The sequence below is a fragment of the Lactuca sativa genome, chromosome 1, assembly GCF_002870075.4.
Source record: "Lactuca sativa cultivar Salinas chromosome 1, Lsat_Salinas_v11, whole genome shotgun sequence".
NCBI lineage: Eukaryota > Viridiplantae > Streptophyta > Magnoliopsida > Asterales > Asteraceae > Lactuca > Lactuca sativa.
In genome coordinates, this window is record NC_056623.2 from 113,908,751 (window position 1) to 113,930,332 (window position 21,582).

The following is a 21,582-nucleotide window of genomic DNA, read 5'->3' on the forward strand; positions in this document are numbered from 1 at the left end:
AAGGAAGTTCTTGGGCAGTGAACTCCATTTTTGGGTGCCAAAATGCCATAAATGCCTTCCTAAAGCCAAGAGACTAGCATAACACTTTACCTTGATGTGTGTAGGACCCAAGAAAATCAAAATATAAACACCCATAGGTGTTTATGGCTGCAAACACATGACCAAATGGTCCATCGGCCGTAAACTCAAGTTAAGGGTGTTTTGATGCCACAAACACTTCCTAAGGCTTAGGCTTGAATTTAGGATGCTTCCTTATGACCTTTAGGACCCTCATAAACATAAATGGCCAAGAGTTTACGGTAGTAAACTCATTAGGGCCGTGAACTCCTCAAAAACTCCAAAGAAGGTGGTCTTTCTCATCCTAGGTTAGAGCTAATGTTCCTAAATCATTCCCTAACCTTCAAACTTGCATTCACACATGAGTAGCCATGAGTTTACGGTCGTAAACTCCCTTGCGCCATGAAATCATGGTGGTAAACTCATGTGAGTGCCTATATACCTTCATATGTTGAATCACATGTGATTCCAACACTTGGTCAAGGTGTTTCCTAGTCCTGGAAGGTGTTTCCTTTCATATAGTTGTTGTAAACACTATATTCATGTCAATATGTGTCCTTATATGTCATTTAGGACTTATTGTCTCTCGGGACTTCATTCGTGGAACTTCTCATCGTTACACGCATACCCGTTTGAATCACCCACATCAGGTGAGTTCATACCCTATAATGAATCTTTTAACTATTTTAACTATTTTAAGGGGGGGGGGGGGAATACAGGTTGAACACAATGTTAATTCTGTAAATTTTTATTGTGAAACATCTTTCAAAATGTTACTTATGTTAATTATAAGTTGTTAACACATTTCAATAACTCATTTAAAGTTATGTTACTTGATAGTTACACAAAACTCCATTTGTAGATTAAAAGCATAACTTAGTATAGAGATGAGTCATTTCACTAACAGTCCATGTAGATAATTAGTAAACTATTATAGGTATAATTTAGGAGAATGCTATTCATTACTTCTAGTACAACGAAGCACACAAATATAAGAACAGAACAAACAGTGAAGATAATCAAATAATACCAAAACAGAACATAACAAACAAGTTAAGTTGCTATATCATGATAACACACAAATAAGATCTAATTATACCAATGAATCATTAACGCATTAGTGATAGTTATATTGGGCATACATAATCATATAACTTTAATGTGAATTACACGGCTTGCATGGATTTGTTGGGGTCGCGTTTGGTTCCCTCAATCTCTTTACATTGAGAGCGTTTAGTAAGGGATTCTAGCTTTCGCATTATGACCGTAATAAAACAAATGTGTTTTTAGGTTAATAGTGCATCCGCATGTCATTATAAACGACATCTGTGTACTTACTTCTCCCATTACTTTCATAAAGTGTCGGTACCACTTGAAAGTTGATCCATTTTCTAGTCAAGATAGTTTTAAACGAGGGAGAATATACTTTACATTTGACAAAGGAACAGTCGGGTTTAACTCAGATCAGTAGATGCCTTGGTAAAAGGGTACGATTAAAGGTTAGGATCATAGTGCTAGCTTTATGATTCCTTAATGTATACAGTACAGAATACATATATGCCAATAGATTCCGACAGCTAATAGGATGTGTGCCTTCGCTTCATTTCCTGTTCTCGTTTGATTGTGGTCTTGAACCGAGTTCCCCCAATCTATTATCTATCCGAATATATATATATATATATATATATATATATATATATATATATATATACATATATATATATATATATATACTTAGTATATATTAAGTCATCATAAGGGTACCAAGTATGGATCAGGTTATAGGACACAAAGTCGAAGCACATTTTTTCTAGTACAAAACATACTTATCAAAGTCATTATTTTTGATAGACAGAACTAGGGATTTCCCGGAAAAGGGCGTAATCCATTTTATTAAGCCAGTACAGTTTTAGAGACTTTAAGTGAGTTAAATCTATAATACCTTAGTTTATACACCATGTTTATATATACAACTAATATCCGATAGATAGTTAATTGTGTGTTTTCCCCCGATGTCTTGTTCCCATTGGATGTGGGCTTAGGGCAGATTCCCCCAAGTAACTATCTACCCGGTATCAGATTATATATAGCAGTATAAATAAAGCTATTATAAAAGTAATCACCATAGTCAATATTTTACTATAAGAAATATAGGTTTTCTTAAAAGAACTCTCCATTAGATATAAAGGAACCATTACAAATAACTCCATGAGTAACAAGTGAATACACCAAGGTTATATATGACAACGATCTAACCACCAATGGAATGTGTGTTATCCGCCTTACTTGCTGTTCCCCGTTGGGTTGTGAGTTTAGGGCAGATGCGCACAGTCGATTGTTTATTTACTCCAAGTATATATAACTTGTACCCACGTAGTACACATAGAAAGGCTTGTAGTGTCATTTTACTTAACTTTCATTCAAGTAGGACATATAAGATTTTCTAGAGGAACATGCAATCATTTCAAAACAGAACTTACAGCTTACATCACTTGTGCTTATACATTTTCAACCACATTTTTACAGCTTACTCACATCACTAAAATCTTATGAACTCACCAGCTTAATTGTTGATCAACTCTTTCAAATAACTTGTATCCTCATGAGACTATTAGACAGGTGCTCGTGCTGGGGATTCAGAAGATGGAACATTACAGCTCCGTGTCTTGTTTTGCTATTTGTTTATGACTTCTATGTTTTGTGAACACATACATTGTAAACACTTTCTTTCTAAATGAAATGGTTGTTCATTACTTGCTTACCATATACATATCTCGTGATACTTGACATGACGTCCTCCACCCCCGAACGTTTCTGTCGTTTCGGTTTTGGGGTTGGATAGTATTGTTCAATGTATGTTATATAACTGTGATACGAAAAATGACGTTACACTACCCGGTGTTTCCGCCGATCGCCGGGGTGTGACACGTAAGAATTCTGTCTTATATTTATGCCAAGAAAAAGTTAATTTTACCCATATAGCTCGTTTCAAATTTTGTTTCCATTAATTTTCGGAATTCAATAGTTAAGTTGGGATTAGTTGATCCGAAAATAACGTCATTAACACAAATTTGAACTATCATTAAATGGTTTCCATCCTTCTTTCTAAAGAAAGTAGGATTAACAGAAACTTGTTTGAATTTAGATTGCTTAAGAAAACGAGTTAGAGTTTCATACCATGCCCTCGGTGCTTGTTTAATACAATACACTACTTTGTCTAGAATATAACAGTGATTCAAAAAAAACTGTTCGCAAAACCTAGAGGTTGTTCGACATAAAATGTTTCTTCAAGTTCGCTGTTCAGAAATGCAAACTTCACATCTATTTGATATACTTTAAAGTTTTTATGAGCAGCATATGGGAGAAATATATGAACTGATTCAAGTCTAGCCACAACTGCGAACGTTTCTTCATAATTGATTCCTTCTACTTGACAATAACCTTTAACGACTAATCATGCCTTATTGCGAATGACATTTCCTTCTTTATCCATCTTATTTCATAACACCCATTTCATACCAACCACATATGCATCTGCTGGAGTAGGAACTAATCTCCACACTTTGTTTCAATCAAATTCATTTAATTCTTCTTTCATTACTTGAACCCAATTTGCATGATCAAGAGCAATTTTAACATTTTTAGGTTCAATTTTTTAAATAAAATAATTAAACATGAAAAATTTCAAATTCGAAAATAATGTAGTTTGCTTTGGTTTTTGTTGAGTACGTGTAAGAACTCCTAAAGAAGAATCTCCGATCACGTCAGGCGGTGGATGATATGTAGTCGATTTTTTCATTGGTGGAGAGTTATGATGATAGGCTCGACCAGTTTCAACAAAAATTTCTTCAAATTCCGAATGTGCATCTGATACATTATTTTCATTATTCTCCCACATGGAAATTTGCATGTGACCCAACATTTGGAATTGAATTCTCACCCTGGAGTGGAACGTTGGTATTGAAGTTTGGAGTGGAACTCTCCCCTCTATCGAAACATCATTGGTTTCTGGTTGAGTTGAGATTTCAGCATCATTCGAAATAGGTTGCTCGTTCGGAGTCTCAATTTCTTCAATAGCTTCATCGACAATCTTTATTAATTCATCCTCTTGATTATTCTTGCCTTTTGATTATGGGGAAATTTCCTTTTCAGGTTCATCAAATGTAACAACGCAAATTTTCAAACAAATTTTTTTTCATTTTAAAATAAAGTATTTCCATTCAAAACAAGGCATAAACAATTTAAGTATTATGTCAAATACAAATAGTCTAAATCCCAAGATCATAAAACATCCTTTAGTGTGTATCGATCAAGCCGGCGCCTTCCCACGGTCCTCGCTAGTACCTGAAACACATACATAACCACTGTAAGCATAAATGCTTAGTGAGTCCCCCAATATACACTTACGCACATACGCCTTTCCAGGCCCTGACCTTCCGGTCCTCAACACAACGCCTTCCGGCCCATAACATAATCGCCTTCCGGCCCATAACATATTGCCTTCCGGCCCACATAACATACATAGCACATATAACAAATAACTTACCACATATAGCATACATATCACATATCATACCTGACCTTCCGGTCACACAGTCAAACCCTTCCGGGTACAGTGTAGTGAGAAGACTCACCTCGTAAATGCTGAAAGTTAGCAACTCCTGAAATCACTCGTGCACAATCCGACGAGCTACAACCTTCCTATAACATCACATATCTCTCATTAACACTTATATCTTCTAAGTGTGGCTATCCCTAAGAAGTCAGAATTAGGTCAACTCTGGTCAACGGTCAACGGTCAACGGTCAACTCGACCGGACTCGGCGAGTGCCATGACGACTCAGCGAGTCTAGACGTTCTCCAACTCTCTGAGTGTCCCTATCTACTCGTCGAGTATCCTCCTTGACCCGACGAGTTACTCCTGTAAGAATCGCGGGGCCACCCCAAATCCACTCGCCGAGTCTGAAGAACAGCTCGACGAGTTCCAGTAAATCTCCAAGCTACTCGCCGAGTCTGTTCATCGGACTTGGCGAGTCCACGCCATGCAGTCGATCAAACTGCTTCCTGAGATAAGTTTCGTCCCGAAATACACAAGCATGGGACCTTCTGGACCTCTAAAGGTCCTAATACAGGATTATAGTCGTTGGGTAACAAGGTACTAATTCACCTAATCAACAAATGGGTTCCATAAACCCTAAATCCATGCACACGTCAACATAACAGAAAGGAATTCGAAATATTACCTGAAATATGCCCTCTCTGTGTCTCCAAACCGCAAAACTCGAATCCCTTGTTGTTCCTTTAGCCAAAACCCTTCTCCTCCTTGTACAACAATTTCTTCAAAGCCCTAATATCCTCCAATCTTGCTCTAGATGCCCACAGCCGTTTAGGGTTCTTCTCAGTCGACTAAAGACGGACAATGACGGCCTATAAGTGCATTATATACGACCCAAACCTGAACGGTTAGGGTTTTCGCTAAACAGCGTAGACTCGCCGAGTCCATATCGGACTCGTCGAGTCCAGTCGCGAACCCGCGACCAAGTCTGCGATCCTACTCGGCGAGTCTAGGCTCCGACTCGCCGAGTCCCCTCTTAACTCACCCCAAAAACATAATTTAACAATACCTGAGATTCCGGGCTGTTACAACTCTCCCCCACTTGGATCAGACTTCGCACTCGAAGTCTCACTCTGCAAATAGTTCCGGATGTTGCTCCCGCATCTCACGTTCCGGCTCCCAAGTCATTTCCGACCCCTTACGGTGTTGCCACTGAACCAACACCAGAGGTATTTCCTTGTTCCTCAGAACCTTGATCTTCCGATCCCTGATGGCCACTGGTCTCTCGGCATAATTCAGGTTCGCATCCACCTGAATATCCTCCAATGGAACCACTGCCGACTCATCGGCTATGCACTTCCTCAATTGCGACACATGAAAAGTGTCGTGGATCTGTCCCAACTCCGCCGGCAACTCCAACCGATAGGCTACCCGGCCTACCCTTGCGATCACACGAAATGGCCCAATATACCGGGGCCCCAACTTGCCCCTCTTCCTGAATCGAATCACTCCTTTCCAAGGAGAGACCTTCAGGAGAACGAAGTCGCTGACCTGAAATTCAAGCTCGGATCGGCGCCTGTCTGCATAACTCTTCTGTCGGCTTTGGGCAGTCAATAACCTCTACCTAACTTGCTGAATCTGCTCTGTCGTCTGAAGCACGATCTCCGTGCTGCCCATCACTCTCTGTCCCACCTCTCCCCAGCAAATGGGGGTCCGACACCTCCTACCATACAACAGCTCAAAAGGTGGCATACCAATGCTCGAATGATGGCTGTTGTTGTAGGAAAACTCTGCTAAGGGTAAATATGCATCCCAGCTGCCCCCGAAGTCTAACACACACGCTCGAAGCATGTCCTCCAGCGTCTGAATCGTCCGCTCGCTCTGACCGTTTGTCCGGGGATGGTATGCGGTACTAAAATGCAATTTAGTACCCAGCTCCTCATGAAATTTCTTCCAGAACCTGGAAGTGAAACGCACATCACGGTCTGAAACAATCGAGATCGGCACTCCATGCCGAGATACCACTTCTCTCACATATATCTCTGCCAACTTCTCCGCTGAAGAACTCTCGCTGATGGCAAGGAAGTGTGCACTCTTTGTCAACCTATCCACAATCACCCAAATTGCATCAACTCCCCTGGCAGTCCTCGGCAATTTGGTGATGAAATCCATAGTGATTTGTTCCCACTTCCACCCGGGGATCTCCAATGGCTGTAACTTGCCATGCGGTCTCTGGTGCTCAACCTTGACCCTACGGCAGGTCAAGCACCTCTCAACGAACCATGCGACGTCCCTCTTCATACAGGGCCACCAATACTCTTTCCTCAAGTCCAAATACATCTTCGTAGCACCGGGATGGATTGAGAATTTCGATCTATGAGCCTCTTCCATCAAAGTAATACGCGTACCGCCCACAAACGGTACCCAAATCCGACCCTGAAACGTCATAAGCCCTCGCCCATCCTTAACGAACTCTGAAATTAACCCCACAACCCGCTCTTTCTTCTACATTTCTGGTCGCACAGCTTCGGCCTGTGCCCCACGAATAGCATCCAATACTGGAGTCATCACAGTCAGTCTCAAGCATACGTCTCGCAATGGAGTGCTCTTCGCCTTGCGGCTCAACGCGTCGCCTACCACATTAGCCTTACCTGGGTGGTAAAGGATCTCACAATCATAATCCTTGATCACATCCAACCACCTCCTCTGACGCATATTTAGGTTGGGCTGATCCATCAAATACTTCAAGCTCTTATGATCCGTATATATCGTACATCGAACCCATACAGGTAGTGACGCCAAATCTTGAGAGCGAATACTACTGCCCCCAACTCTAAATCATGCGTGGGATATCTCGCCTCATGAGGCTTCAGCTGCCTCGACGCATACGCTATCACATGACCCCTCTGCATCAACACTGCACCCAGTCCCGAAATCGATGCGTAGCAATATACTACAAAATCTTCCATCCCTTTCGGGAGGGCTAATACCGGGGCTTCGCACAACCTCTGGCGGAGTGTCTCAAAGGAGGTCTGCTGCTCGGGCCCCCAAGAGAATGCAACACCCTTCCGGGTCAATCTGGTGAGCGGCACTGCGATCTTGGAGAAATCCTTAATGAATCTCCGATAATACCCTGCCAACCCAAGGAAGCTTCTGATCTCAGAAGGTGACTTCGGCACCTCCCAACTCATCACCGCCTCAACCTTGGCCGGATCGACCAATATCCCTTTCTGATTAACAACATGTCCTAGAAATTGGACCTCCCGCAACCAGAAGTCACATTTGGAGAACTTTGCATAAAGCTTCTCCGACCTCAATGCCTCAAGGACCTCCCTCAAATGCTCCTCATGCTGCTCTCTAGATCTCGAATACACCAGAATGTCGTCGATAAATACAATCACTGACCGATGCAACATCGGCCTGCATACCCTGTTCATGAGATCCATGAACACAGCCGGGGCATTGGTGAGCCCGAAAGGCATCACCACAAACTCATAATGCCCATATCGCGTCCTAAACGCTGTCTTCTGGACATCCTCATCCCGCACTCTCACCTGATGGTACCCTGACCTCAGATCGATCTTGGAAAACCAAGACGCTCCCTGCAACTGATCGAATAAATCATCGATCCTTGGTAACGGGTAACGGTTCTTGACCGTCAACTTGTTCAACTCCCGGTAATCAATGCACATCCGGTGTGAACCATCCTTCTTCTTGACGAACAGAATAGGTGCTCCCCACGGCGAGCTGCTCGGCCGAATGAATCCCTTCCCCAACAACTCCTGGAGCTGCGAGGACAACTCTTGCATCTCTGAAGGTGCAAGACGATAAGGCACCTTAGCAATAGGCGCGGCCCCCGGAACCAGATCGATACCAAACTCTACTTGCCTCACAAGAGGTACTCCCGGCAGCTCCTCGGGGAAAACATCTGGAAACTCACGCACCACAGGGACCTCCTCAACTGTCTTCGGTCTCTCGGAAACCTCCCGCGTATCCATCACATACGCCACAAAACCCTTACAGCCCTGCTGTAGACACTGCCTCGCCCTAGCGGCCGAACAAAAAGCTGATCCCGAACGGGTACCCTCGCCGTACACCGAAAGAACTCCCCCACTATGGTCTCGTATGGTCACCAACTGACGCTCACAGTCGATGACAGCGCCGAATCGGCTCAACCAGTCCATGCCCACGATGACACAGACATCACCCATCGCAATAGGAATCAGGTCAATCGGGAATTCGACCCCGAAAATCTCTAGCACGCATCCCCGAAGAACCTCCGTGGCACAGATCACTTTCTCGTCAGCTATAGAAACTCTCAAAGGTCGACTCAACGACTCACGACTAGCGCTGATATGCTGACTAAAGGCTAAGGACACAAAGGACCTACTCGCACCCGAGTCAAATAACACTAAGGCAGGCACAGAGTTCACAAGGAAAGTACCTACGCATATAATAACATAAGCATAACATCTCGACATTAAAATAAATACATGAATTACAACATACCTGCCACGACATCGGGCGCAACGCGGACCTCCTCCGCAGTCAGCTGAAAGGCTCTCCCACGAGCCCTCGGGGCCTCGACCTTCACCGGTCGAGCCTCAGTAGTCCTGGCAATAGGTGCAGATCCCTGACGAAGCTGCGGACACTCGGCCTTCCGATGGCCGGTCTGGTTGCAATGAAAGCAAACCATAAACCCCTTGGGGCACTCCCTAGCAATGTGCCCCTCCTTGCCGCACTTGTAGCAAGCACCGGCTCGACACGCCCCATCATGACCCTTGCCGCACTTTCCGCAAGAGCGGCTCTTCGGACCTCCCGTCCTCGAATCGGCGGACTTGATCCGCTTGGCTGCCGGCTGAGACTGAGCCGGCCGCCGGTCTGCCTGCTGAGACTCGGCCTCCTCCCTGGCCTGAGTCTCCAACTCGATCTCACGCTTCCTGGCATTCGCCTGAAGCTCCGTAAAAGTATGATAGGTGGAGTTCGACACAAACTCCCGGATATCCCTCCTCAAAACACCCAAGTACCGGCTCATCCGAGCCTGCTCTGTGGACACCAGCTCGGGGCAAAACATCGCCCTCTCATGAAACTTCCGCGTGATCGCCGCCACCGAATCTGTACCCTGCTTGAGGGTTAAGAACTCCTGAACCAATCGTTCCCGCTCCACCGGGGGAACGTACTCATCCCTGAACATGGCAGTAAAACCCTCCCATGTCACCGCTGTAGTCTCTGCCAAAGTGAAGTTCGCCGTCACGAACTTCCACCAGTCCTTCGCTCCCAGACGGAGCTGGTTCAAAGCGAACCGTACCCTTAGGTGCTCCGGGCATGAACAAGTGTAGAAGCACCCCTCTATGTCCGCGATCCATCTCATCGCAGCAATCGGATCCTACGTCCCATCGAACTCCGGTGGCTTCGTGTTGCTGAACTCTCGGAACAGCAACGAGTCACCCCCCTGTGGCCTAGCAGCGGCCACAGCTGCGGTAGCTGCAGCGGTTGCAGCCTCAGTCAATGCGGCGTACCGCTCATTGAATGTCTCCATCAGGGTGGTCTTAATAGACCCAAACATCTCCGGGATCTCAGCCCGGATCGCCGCCGCCACCTCCTCGTGAATCATCTGACGAATCTCCTCGTCACTCACACCGCTCGTACTCGCTCCGTGTCGTGGTCTAACCATGATGTCTCTGAAACACAACATAAAACTATCAGAGACTCCATCGAGTGTAATTGCACTCGATAACGCAACCCTACTCAGTCTCTGATATCCAGGGATTCGTACTTGGGTCTCCCACTGACCCGGTGTCTTCGGTAGTACGGGCCCAATACTACCGACCACACCGCATCAGCAGTCATCCCAAGTCTTCCTCCCCAAACCCCGGATAGTGAGTACTCTACTTCTGATATGCACTATCTACCCGCATACTAGCAAAGCATCTCATATCGGCAAACTTCCCTAGACTAAGGCATCACAAATCAGGCCACTCTAGTCCTATCATGAATACCTAGTCTTCTAGCATGCATAACAATTCATATCATATAACATTGTAAGGTATTTTGGGGATCTTTACCGTTCGGGCGCTGACTGATCGTACACACTGCTTCTTTCTTGCTTACCACAAAACCATTTACAAAAGTTTATGCCTTTATTTAAAAAGTTTTCCTCAAATCCTTGGTTTGAGTTCAGTTACTCCCGAAGGTGCACCCGAATCCCTCAAACCAAGGCGTTGATACCAATTGTAAGAACGCAAATTTTCAAACAAATTTTTTTTCATTTTAAAATAAAGTATTTCCATTCAAAACAAGGCATAAACAATTTAAGTATTATGTCAAATACAAATAGTCTAAATCCCAAGATCATAAAAACATCCTTTAGTGTGTATCGATCAAGCCGGCGCCTTCCCACGGTCCTCGCTAGTACCTGAAACACATACATAACCACTGTAAGCATAAATGCTTAGTGAGTCCCCCAATATACACTTACGCACATACGCCTTTCCAGGCCCTGACCTTCCGGTCCTCAACACAACGCCTTCCGGCCCATAACATAATCGCCTTCCGGCCCATAACATATTGCCTTCCGGCCCACATAACATACATAGCACATATAACAAATAACTTACCACATATAGCATACATATCACATATCATACCTGACCTTCCGGTCACACAGTCAAACCCTTCCGGGTACAGTGTAGTGAGAAGACTCACCTCGTAAATGCTGAAAGTTAGCAACTCCTGAAATCACTCGTGCACAATCCGACGAGCTACAACCTTCCTATAACATCACATATCTCTTATTAACACTTATATCTTCTAAGTGTGGCTATCCCTAAGAAGTCAGACTTAGGTCAACTCTGGTCAACGGTCAACGGTCAACGGTCAACTCGACCGGACTCGGCGAGTGCCATGGCGACTCGGCAATTCTAGACGTTCTCCAACTCTCTGAGAGTCCCTATCTACTCGTCGAGTATCCTCCTTGACCCGACGAGTTACTCCTGTAATAATCGCGGGGCCACCCCGACTCCACTCGCCGAGTCTGAAGAACAGCTCGACGAGTTCCAGTAAATCTCCAAGCTACTCGCCGAGTCTGTTCATCGGACTCGGCGAGTCCACGCCATGCAGTCGATCAAACTGCTTCCTGAGATAAGTTTCGTCCCGAAATACACAAGCATGGGACCTTCTGGACCTCTAAAGGTCCTAATACAGGATTATAGTCGTTGGGTAACAAGGTACTAATTCACCTAATCACCAAATGGGTTCCATAAACCCTAAATCCATGCACACATCAACATAACAGAAAGGAATCCGAAATATTACCTGAAATATGCCCTCTCTGTGTCTCCAAACCGCAAAACTCGAATCCCTTGCTGTTCCTTTAGCCAAAACCCTTCTTCTCCTTGTACAACAATTTCTTCAAAGCCCTAATATCCTCCAATCTTGCTCTAGATGCCCACAGCCGTTTAGGGTTCTTCTCAGTCGACTAAAGACGGACAATGACGGCCTATAAGTGCATTATATACGACCCAAACCTGAACGGTTAGGGTTTTCGCTAAACAGCGTAGACTCGCCGAGTCCATATCGGACTCGTCGAGTCCAGTCGCGAACCCGCGACCAAGTCTGCGATCCTACTCGGCGAGTCTAGGCTCCGACTCGCCGAGTCCCCTCTTAACTCACCCCAAAAAGATAATTTAACAATACCTGAGATTCCGGGCTGTTACATCAAACAAACTTGCAAAATCCACATATAAACTCATAAGAGGAATTGTCTTAGAATTGATTGATGGAAAAATTTCCTCATATTGGCAATATTCTTTTTGATATTTCTTCATGTAATTATCAGCAAACATAACATAGTGTCTTTCTTCAATTTTCTTTGATCTTTTGTGTCGAACATGATAAGCCTTGGAAGTTAACGAATACCCCATAAAATTTGTTCCGATTTTCTTTGGAATTGAATAAAAAGCACTTGGATCCACATACATGAAAGAATTTGACGTTAGATTTTCGATTGTTCAAAATTTCATATGAAGTAATCAGAAATTGTTTATTAATGTAGGAGCTAGCAGTTCTGAGTGAAACACGCAGTGGCAATAACATCAACCCCGAAATATAAATGAAGATTCGCAAATGAAAGTTTTGTCCTTGCAGCTTCACAGAGAGAACAATTTCGTCCTTCAACTACATCATTCTACTGTGGAGTGTAAGGCAAAGAGAATTTAAGAGAAATTCCTTTATTTGTCATGAATTCTTCAAATGCATGATTTTTGAATTATGAACCATTATCACTACGAATTTTCTGAACTGGCGTTCGCAATTGTAGCTCAACTTGTTTGATGAAATCAATGACCTTCTGAGTGGCATCGAATTTATGTCTAAGAAAGAATACCCAAGTAAATCTAGAAAAATCATTAACAATAACCAAAATATATTTGTTACCACCAATACTTTCGATGGCTAAAGGACCACAGATATCAGTATGCAATAATTCAGTGGGTCAATGATTCAGTGAATATATTCTTTGAATTTTGGAGCCATTCTTTTTTAAAACTCTTTTTCTTTGTTTTTCAACTTTTCTTTGTATTCTTTAAGAGTAAATTTTGGTTCCAAAACAACTTTATTTTCAACCTTATATTTTTGTTAGCAATCAGTTTTGAAAACTGTGAATTTGGTAAATAACTTGATTTTGGTTTCGGAATTCGAGATGAATCAGCATTTTGATTAATAGATCTTGATGAATTGACAGAACTTTTATTCGAATTCATTCCAACTTTCTTCAAAAATTGTTTTTTTAATCAAATTCATTTTATATCTTGCATTCATTTGTCTTTTCTTTTCAACTAATTCCTCAACGGATTTATGAATGTTGGCTTTCGGTTTTTCCTTTCTAATAGGTGTCTCATTCTTTTATGATGAAGCTTCACTTGAAACATCTTTTGTACAACTCGGTTCGGCCTTATCCTAACAAAAGTCTACACGATTCAATGATTCTGAAATGTATTTTCCTTTTGATTTCCATGAGGTCATTTCTGATAGACCTTTTGTTTCGTCAGCATTGTCGATTGGCTTTGACCAAAAAAATTCATTACACCCTTTTGCATTATAATCAGCAACCATGGAAGTTAATTCATAAGTGTCATTTTTGTTTAGTCATTTCTTTACAAAAACTTGATTTGGAATTGTTTGAACTTATGGATAAATTGTAGCTTCTTCTTTCAAAACTTTTGAACCTTTTTTTTCAAGAGTTTGAACAAATTCGATTGCGTTTTCAAATATTAAATTTTTCTTTGGTTCATCAGAATTTTGCACAAAAGCAGAACAATCAATTTTGTCCTCTCTAAATATTTCATTCATTTCACTTTCATCAGATTCAGAAATTTTCTCGTTATCAAGAGTATTATCCGAATTCAATTTCTTGCATAATAAGTCATATTTCTACATATCACTTAATTTGATTTCTTGTTTATCTTTTTCAGTTAAAATATCTTTGAACATGTTTTTATGTTCTTTGGACAAAATATATTCTTCAATTTTCTCAAGTCCAACTCTAAAAGAATCAGAAACATCATCTGAAGAAAAAATTGATTCACATTTATAGCATTCAACATCAATTTTATCGTCTTTCAATTCAAGAAAATGCAAAATCATTTTATGCAAACCTTTACCTATTTCACAATCCAAATGAAGCTCAGTAAAATTAAAAATACAGACGTTTAGCAATCGAATAAAAAATATTTCGCTGTTTCAAAAGTGTTCTACTATCTCTTTCCAGGAAAATAATATCATATCTTGATCTATTAAGCGCAACATCCAAGGCTTATATTCTTATTCTTCTTACTTCATTCTTAAATGTTACATTGTTAATTTTATCATTCAGATTAGAATTACTGATACGAGTCCTTTTCAAGTTATCACTAAAATCAGAAATTATATAACACAAATCTTCCAATTTAGAATCCTAACGTGATGTAGCGATATTAAGAGATTTAAGAACAGAGTGTACCTTGTCGACAACCTTCTCACATTCGTTCACCTGCCCCTTGATTGTCTTCATAGCAAAGTAGCTATCTTAATGTTTTCCACCGTCAGTTGCATATTCTTTCGGTTCCAAACTGCCACTCTGAACCATCAAACACTTGCATTCATAACCTTACTTCTTGGAATGCACCACAAAACTCCCACCATGAGTAGGTTTCCCTACTTCATCATCCTCTGATTCTTTGGACCACATTTTGAATCGAACATCATCACTTTCCTCTTGTACCATCAACACATGTTTCATATTTGATGCACTTTTCTTTTAGAGTTCGTCTATTTTCTGATTGTAGTAGGCCTCGTCTTTATCCTCTTCCTTCTTCTCATTCTTCTTTCATATCATGCATTCCTTTGCGAAGTGATTCTTTCCATGACAGTAGTTACAGTCAAATCTAGAATCACCTAGCAACTTCTTCTCTTTCTTCTCTTCATCCTTCTGAGAATTCTTGTAACTCTCCTCTCTTGGCTTTTCGTAACTGGAATTGCCCTACTTGTACTTGTTTTTGAATCGAGAGAAATTATTCTTAAACAATTTCTTTGGGTTAGTCACATCAACGCTTTATCTTCTTTTAAGACTTCATCATCCAAAATGTCAGATTCATAATCATCAACAACTGACTTCTTGCCTTTAGCTACCCATGAGTTTTGCCAATGAATAGATTTTGAATTGTTCATGTGCCTTAACCGTCAAAAATATAGACTTCCATTCGGATCTGAGACCATTCATGAAAGTTACCTTTTGTTCAATGACTTTTCGCTCAAGATTTTATTTAAGCATTATGTTGAACAAGTGATTAAAGCGATTGACTGTCTTTTCTAAATTCTCATTTGTTTTCTACACAAAAGATCCAAATTCTGAAAAAAGTGTCATCTGCAAAGAATGTTCCAAGTCGGCATCACCAGAATATAATTCCTTCAGTCTGGCCCAGATTCCATTTGCAGTATTGCATAAATTGAGAAGACGGAATGTGTTAGAAGGAAGAGAAAACCGAATGATTCTTATTGTATTTATATTACACATCAGCTTATCCTTCTCATCCTATGGAATGTTAGTATGTTCAAGAATGAGTGAATTATAGTTATCTTGAGTTTTGATTCCTTTCCTAGAACCCGAATGTGTGTACGTTTCACTTGTGATTTCATGCTGTATGCTGGAACTATGTTATTCGAGTCCAAGCATGTAATTTTCAAAGTGAAGAGCCCACACCTCATAATCTTCTGGAAAAAGAATAGGAATCCTTATTGTTAATCCAATGTTGTTCAAGAGATTGAATGAGAGATATAGTGAGGATCGTCGTTAGGAAAATTAACGAGAATTCAATGAAAAAAAATATACAATCAGATGCGTAAACCTCAATCGAGTTCAAGGGAAAACGAGAGATCTAGATATGATATCTACAATCGATTGAAATGATTGACATAACAAGAACAGATTAGAGAAAATTTTAAAACCCTAATGGAAAACCCTTAACTCGACAGAATAATAGCGAGTTGATTACACTATCTCCTGCTCTGATACCAATTGTAAGAAACAATAAAAGATCGATAGATTATGTATTTATGATATAAACCAATAACTAGAAATGATACTGGGGAGCGCCCTAGTACATTAGGCGTACATCTATGTACACTGGGTGTACTTTCTAATGAGGAAACTCTAATTTTTAGGGTTTCGTTGGTACTAAAGCATCCTCATGGCCTCATTTCCTTTCACCTTATTAGCCTCCACCCTCTCATTCATGTTTGAAGCACTAGTTAGCCTTGAGAAGCAATTTCTAGCCTAAAAGTGTGTATTTGTGTGCTTAGAAGAAGAAGGAAGGAAGCCAAGCTCATCTTTGGAGAGTGAAGCACTATGGATCTGGGATTTACTCTTCATTTGCCACACTTCAAAGATATAATGCTTGCAACTTGATCTTCCAATCATCTAGATCTAAAAATGGATGTTTTAGTTATACTTTTTGGTCACAAATGTCTTATCTTGACCATGGCATGTTCTAGGCGATTTAAGTTGTCCTTTCAGACCCTAGGAGGGGTCCTAAGTCATAAAAATGAAGTCCTAATGATTAGTTTTCTTCCATGCATCTTGTAAAAGGTCATAATGGATTAAGACCTTATGTTAAGCACTTAATCGGCATGTAAAGTCATAAATTTGGAAACCTTATGACTCTAGAGTGAATTTTAGCCTTGGATCTGAAATATGGGCGTAAGTACCTAAGCCGTTAAGCACTTATTGAGTTTTGAATGTTGCGAGAGTATGCCCCGCATACTCGGACTATGTGATATGGGCATATTTAGTTATAAAATTCATGCGTTAACTTAATACTTTATGTTGTTTTTGTCTCATTTAATGAAAAAAAGGTGCTTAATTAGCTTAAATATTTCATTTTCAGTAACAAAGACATGCTCGGATGGAAAAGGAAGCGGAACTAGTGATTGGAAGCTTGGATCTTGGATTTTGAAGAAAGAAGGATGTTGTTGGACAGCTTGACCCCTCATCAGTGTTTTGGCCATATCTCATGAACCGTAACTCCGATTGACGAGATTCAAAATGTTCTGAAAATTAGACACAATTTCGGACGACTTTCGTGTTTTGAGAAAATGCTGATTCCAAACGTACTCGGCGAGTAGGCCATCAAATCGACAAGTTGGTCAGAAGTTTCGCGATTCTGGACGCGCTGACTTGCCGTACATGGGTTTTAAGTGATGGACTCGCCGAGTAGGTCACTGGACTCGCCGAGTAGCCTCTGTTTTGTGAAAATATATATAAAGGGACTTTCAGATCGATACCCTAGCATATAGAGAAACCCTTGGAGGCCAATTGTCGACTAAAGGTGTTGTTGGAGCGTGGGAAGCAAGGGAATCAACCCTACATTCAATTTTAAGGAGAATAAAGTCAAAATCAAGTTTACTCTTACCTAATCTCTTGTTTGGACTATGTTTTTACCAATTGATTTCGTTTTTGAGCTTGTTTCTGCTGTAATCATGAGCTAAAACTCATAACTTCTGTTTAGGTAGATGAATTTGTGAACATGGATTGATTATTTGATTAGGATTAATTTTAATTGGTGATTATGTTTTATTAAGCTTGTTAAAGAACCTTATGTGTTAACAATAACTATTCTTCTGTTAATAAAGCAGTAATTAAGTTGTATGAACATCTCTTAGTTGCTAATTTCATATGATTTACGTGACCACATAGTTGTATGTCTAGGAATAACGAATGTGAAACTAGAATTAACTTGAGGATAGGTAAGTTAATGTGTGAGCTTGTGTGATACACCATCAACAAGAGGTTAATTGAATCACCAATTTGATTAGCTAATTACAAGTCTTTATAAACCCGAATCAACAAACTAGGAAATTCATTAACTTAGACAACTGGCCATTGCTTGAATTAATATGTTTTCTAAGGATTAGCTATAGCGAATGTGAATCTAATCACTTTAGTCGGTAACCAATGAAGAATTAATCCGATATATTTACCATAAAATCATCCATGGGAACAAATGATTCGAACCTAAATAGAAGGCCTTTTTAATCATTGAATTTAGTTGATCTTTGTTTTCTTAGCTATTAGTTGCTTAGTTTGCGTGTTAGTAAAGTATTTAAGTTTCTAGTCTTGCAAAACTAGAGAAAACCCATTTTCTATTACTTGTTTTATTTAGACAATATTAGCATTTATTTTAAATGTTTACCATTCCCTGTGTTCGATACCCTACTTACCTGAACTAAACTGCTAATTGATAGGTACACTGCCTTTTGTGTGTTCTTCTTTATGTTTAAGTTAGTAGGATTAAAACTAGTTCATTTCACACACATCAAGTTTTTGGCGCCGTTGCCGGGGAACGGTTCTAAAATTAGTATTAAATTCTAGTTTAATCGATCCTTTGTGTGGGATTTATCTTACACAAAGTTATTTACAAAGTAATTAAGTAAGTAGAATTAGTTTATAAAAAATTCGGTTTTTTTAGAATAACTAGAAATTTTCTGTTTTTGCCTTGAACTCGCCGAGTGCACTCGTGCCGACTCGGCGAGTACATCGTTGTTTCAGTCTTTATTTTTATTTCGTTTTTGTTCTTTTTACGCCTTCTGTTTCTTTTGTTTTGTTTGTTTACAGTTGCTTCATGACCCGAGGATCTGATACACCTCTGGTCCCTCCTTTGGAAGACCCGGAATCCGCACTAACAAAAAGCAAAGGAAAAGCTGTTGGAGAAACCACATCTTCAAAGAACTCACCACTCAAAAACTTGAAATCCGTTTTCAGCAAGAAGAAGAGCAGCAAATCAGGAGCATCCAGTGCCTCGTTGACAGTTGAAGAACTAATTCAAGAAGATATCAAGTACGAGACCGAGGAAGAAGAAGAGCATACTTACGAGCACGAAACCGACTCCTAAGAAGAGTTAGCTATCACAATGGCTAACATTGATGAAGTCCCCATGGGGGAATGGAAGAAAAGGATGTGTGATGACACCGGGCCGGGGCTTGTGCAACCCGCAATTCCCGCGACCGCTACTTTCGAACTAAAAGGCCATATTCTCGCCCAACTCAAGGAGATTCCTTTTTACGGGAAGGATCACGAAGATGCTTACAAGCACTTGGATGAAGTGAATGATGTGGCCGATTACTTCAACGTCCCGAATGTTCCACGCGAGACCCAGCTTATTCGCATGCTTCCTCTTACATTTAAAGGAGCTGCAAAAGATTGGTTAAAGTCACTTCCTCCTGGATTGGTCACCACATGGGCCAAGATGAAAGAAGAGTTCATAGACCATTTATGCCCGCCCTCCAAGATAGCCAAGCTAAAGAAAGCCATTGCCAACTTCGAGCAACAACCCGGAGAATCCCTTTATGAAGCTTGGGAAAGATACAAGAGCCTACATAGAAATTGCCCACACCATGACCTTAATAGCCAATAAGAGGTCTCCATCTTTTATGATGGAGTCAATGTCACCACAAGGCAATTGCTCGATTCTCAAGGCCCGCTCACAAAGAAGGCGCCCCCGTTAATTAAAGAATTAATTGAAGAATTCTCTAAGCACTCTAGAGAATACCATAATCCGAGAAACAAAGTAAGTCGTGGGGTAGTGAACGCGGCAAATGATAGCATGGCGGCGGTGATAGCTAAGCTTGATAGTCTAGATCGAAGAATGACAAAAATGGATCAAGCAATCCATGCTATTAGGGTAGGATGCGAAAATTGTAGAGGGCCCCATCTCACAAAGGATTGTGATTTGGATGATAATGGAAATAAGAAAGTTCAAGTCTTTTATTCAAGTGGTGATCGATATGATGAAAATTGGCGGAAACCTAAGAAGGAATGGATACCATACAAAGAGTATAAGAAGGCAAAGGAGGAGAAATACAAGCAGAAGGAGAGGGGACTATACCAAAAGGAAGAACCGGTAGAAAAGAAAGTCGATTTAGAAGAGTTATTCACTAGATTCATAGCCGCTTCCGAAAAAAGACACAATGATCAAGATGCTTCCATACACGAGACCAGAAACATGCTTAGGAATCAGCAAGCATCATTTCTCAACATTGAGAAACAGCTGGGGCAGCTTGCACATCAAGTGAATAATAGAAGACCGGGTCAACTTCCGAGTAACACCGAACCCAATCCAAGAATGGAGAATGTAAGTGTAATAACCTCTAGCAGTGAAGAAACACATACAGAAGCACTGAGAATCTCCAAGAAGAAGGCAAAAAAGATAGAAGAATCGGATCCAGCAAAATCCGATCAGACTCGCTGAGTCTCTCCAATGGACTCGACGAGTCCATACGTAAATGATAAAACTGCCAGTTCTTTGAAGCCTTATAATCCTCCTCTGCCATACCCAATCAAATCCATTCCTGCAGAAAAAGTAGAAGCATACAGAACCTTCATGACGCATGTTAAAGCTTTACATGTTAATGTAACATTTGTGGAAACAATGCTCCAAACACCCAAGTACTTCAACTTGCTTAAGGGCCTTTTTGCTGCCAGGAAAGATTTGGCTGAAGTCGCGGAAATATTGATGAGTGAGCTACCTGAAAAGAAGGGTGATCCGGGAAATATTGTAATCCTGTGCCAATTTGGTAATGAAGTTTCCACCCGAGCATTAGCTGATTCGGGGGCAAGCATCAATTTGATGCCTTTGTCATTATTTAAGAAGTTGAATTTACCAGAACCAAGGCCGGTGAATATGAAGATCCATTTGGCGAACAAGACGATAATTCATCCACAAGGCGTTTGTGAGGACCTCCTAATAAAAGTTGACAAGTTTATTTTCCCAGTACACTTCGTGGTAGTTGATATGAAAGAAGACCCCGAAATTCCAATTATTTTGGGGAGATCATTCTTGAACACCGCGTGTGCTTTAATTGATATATGTAAGTCTACATTGACATTAAGGGTGGGTGATGAATCTATAATGTTTAAAGCTATTCCAGAAGCCAAGCAAGAAGAAGAAAAGAATGAAGAAATCTCAATTATCCAATTGGATGATGAGATATTACAAGAAGAGCTTGCACGTTTGCTAAAAGAAGATCCAAGCAAATTTTTGATACACTCTGAAGAAGATATAGATGTTAACAAGGACTTGGAAGAGTTAGAAAAGCTACTGGAAGGAGCCGACTCAGAAAACATCCAACAATTGATGGAACCCGATCAGACTCGCCGAGTCACCTTAATGGACTTGACGAGTCCAGTCGAATTTGACAAAGACTTGGCCGACTTAGATCTGTTTGTTACTAGTTCTTCACATACCTTGAATTTAGATAGTATTCATGATTCTTTAGAAGAACAAACAGCAGAAGGAGGAAAGGGAAGGAAAGTTCAATACGCCGATGTAGCATGTCTTTATACGATTCCGTTTGAAGATGGGTTAAGCACAGGAAAGGATGAAGAGACAAAGGAGAGGATGGTGGAAGCTGATCAACCATTCAGTACTAAACCTAAAGCA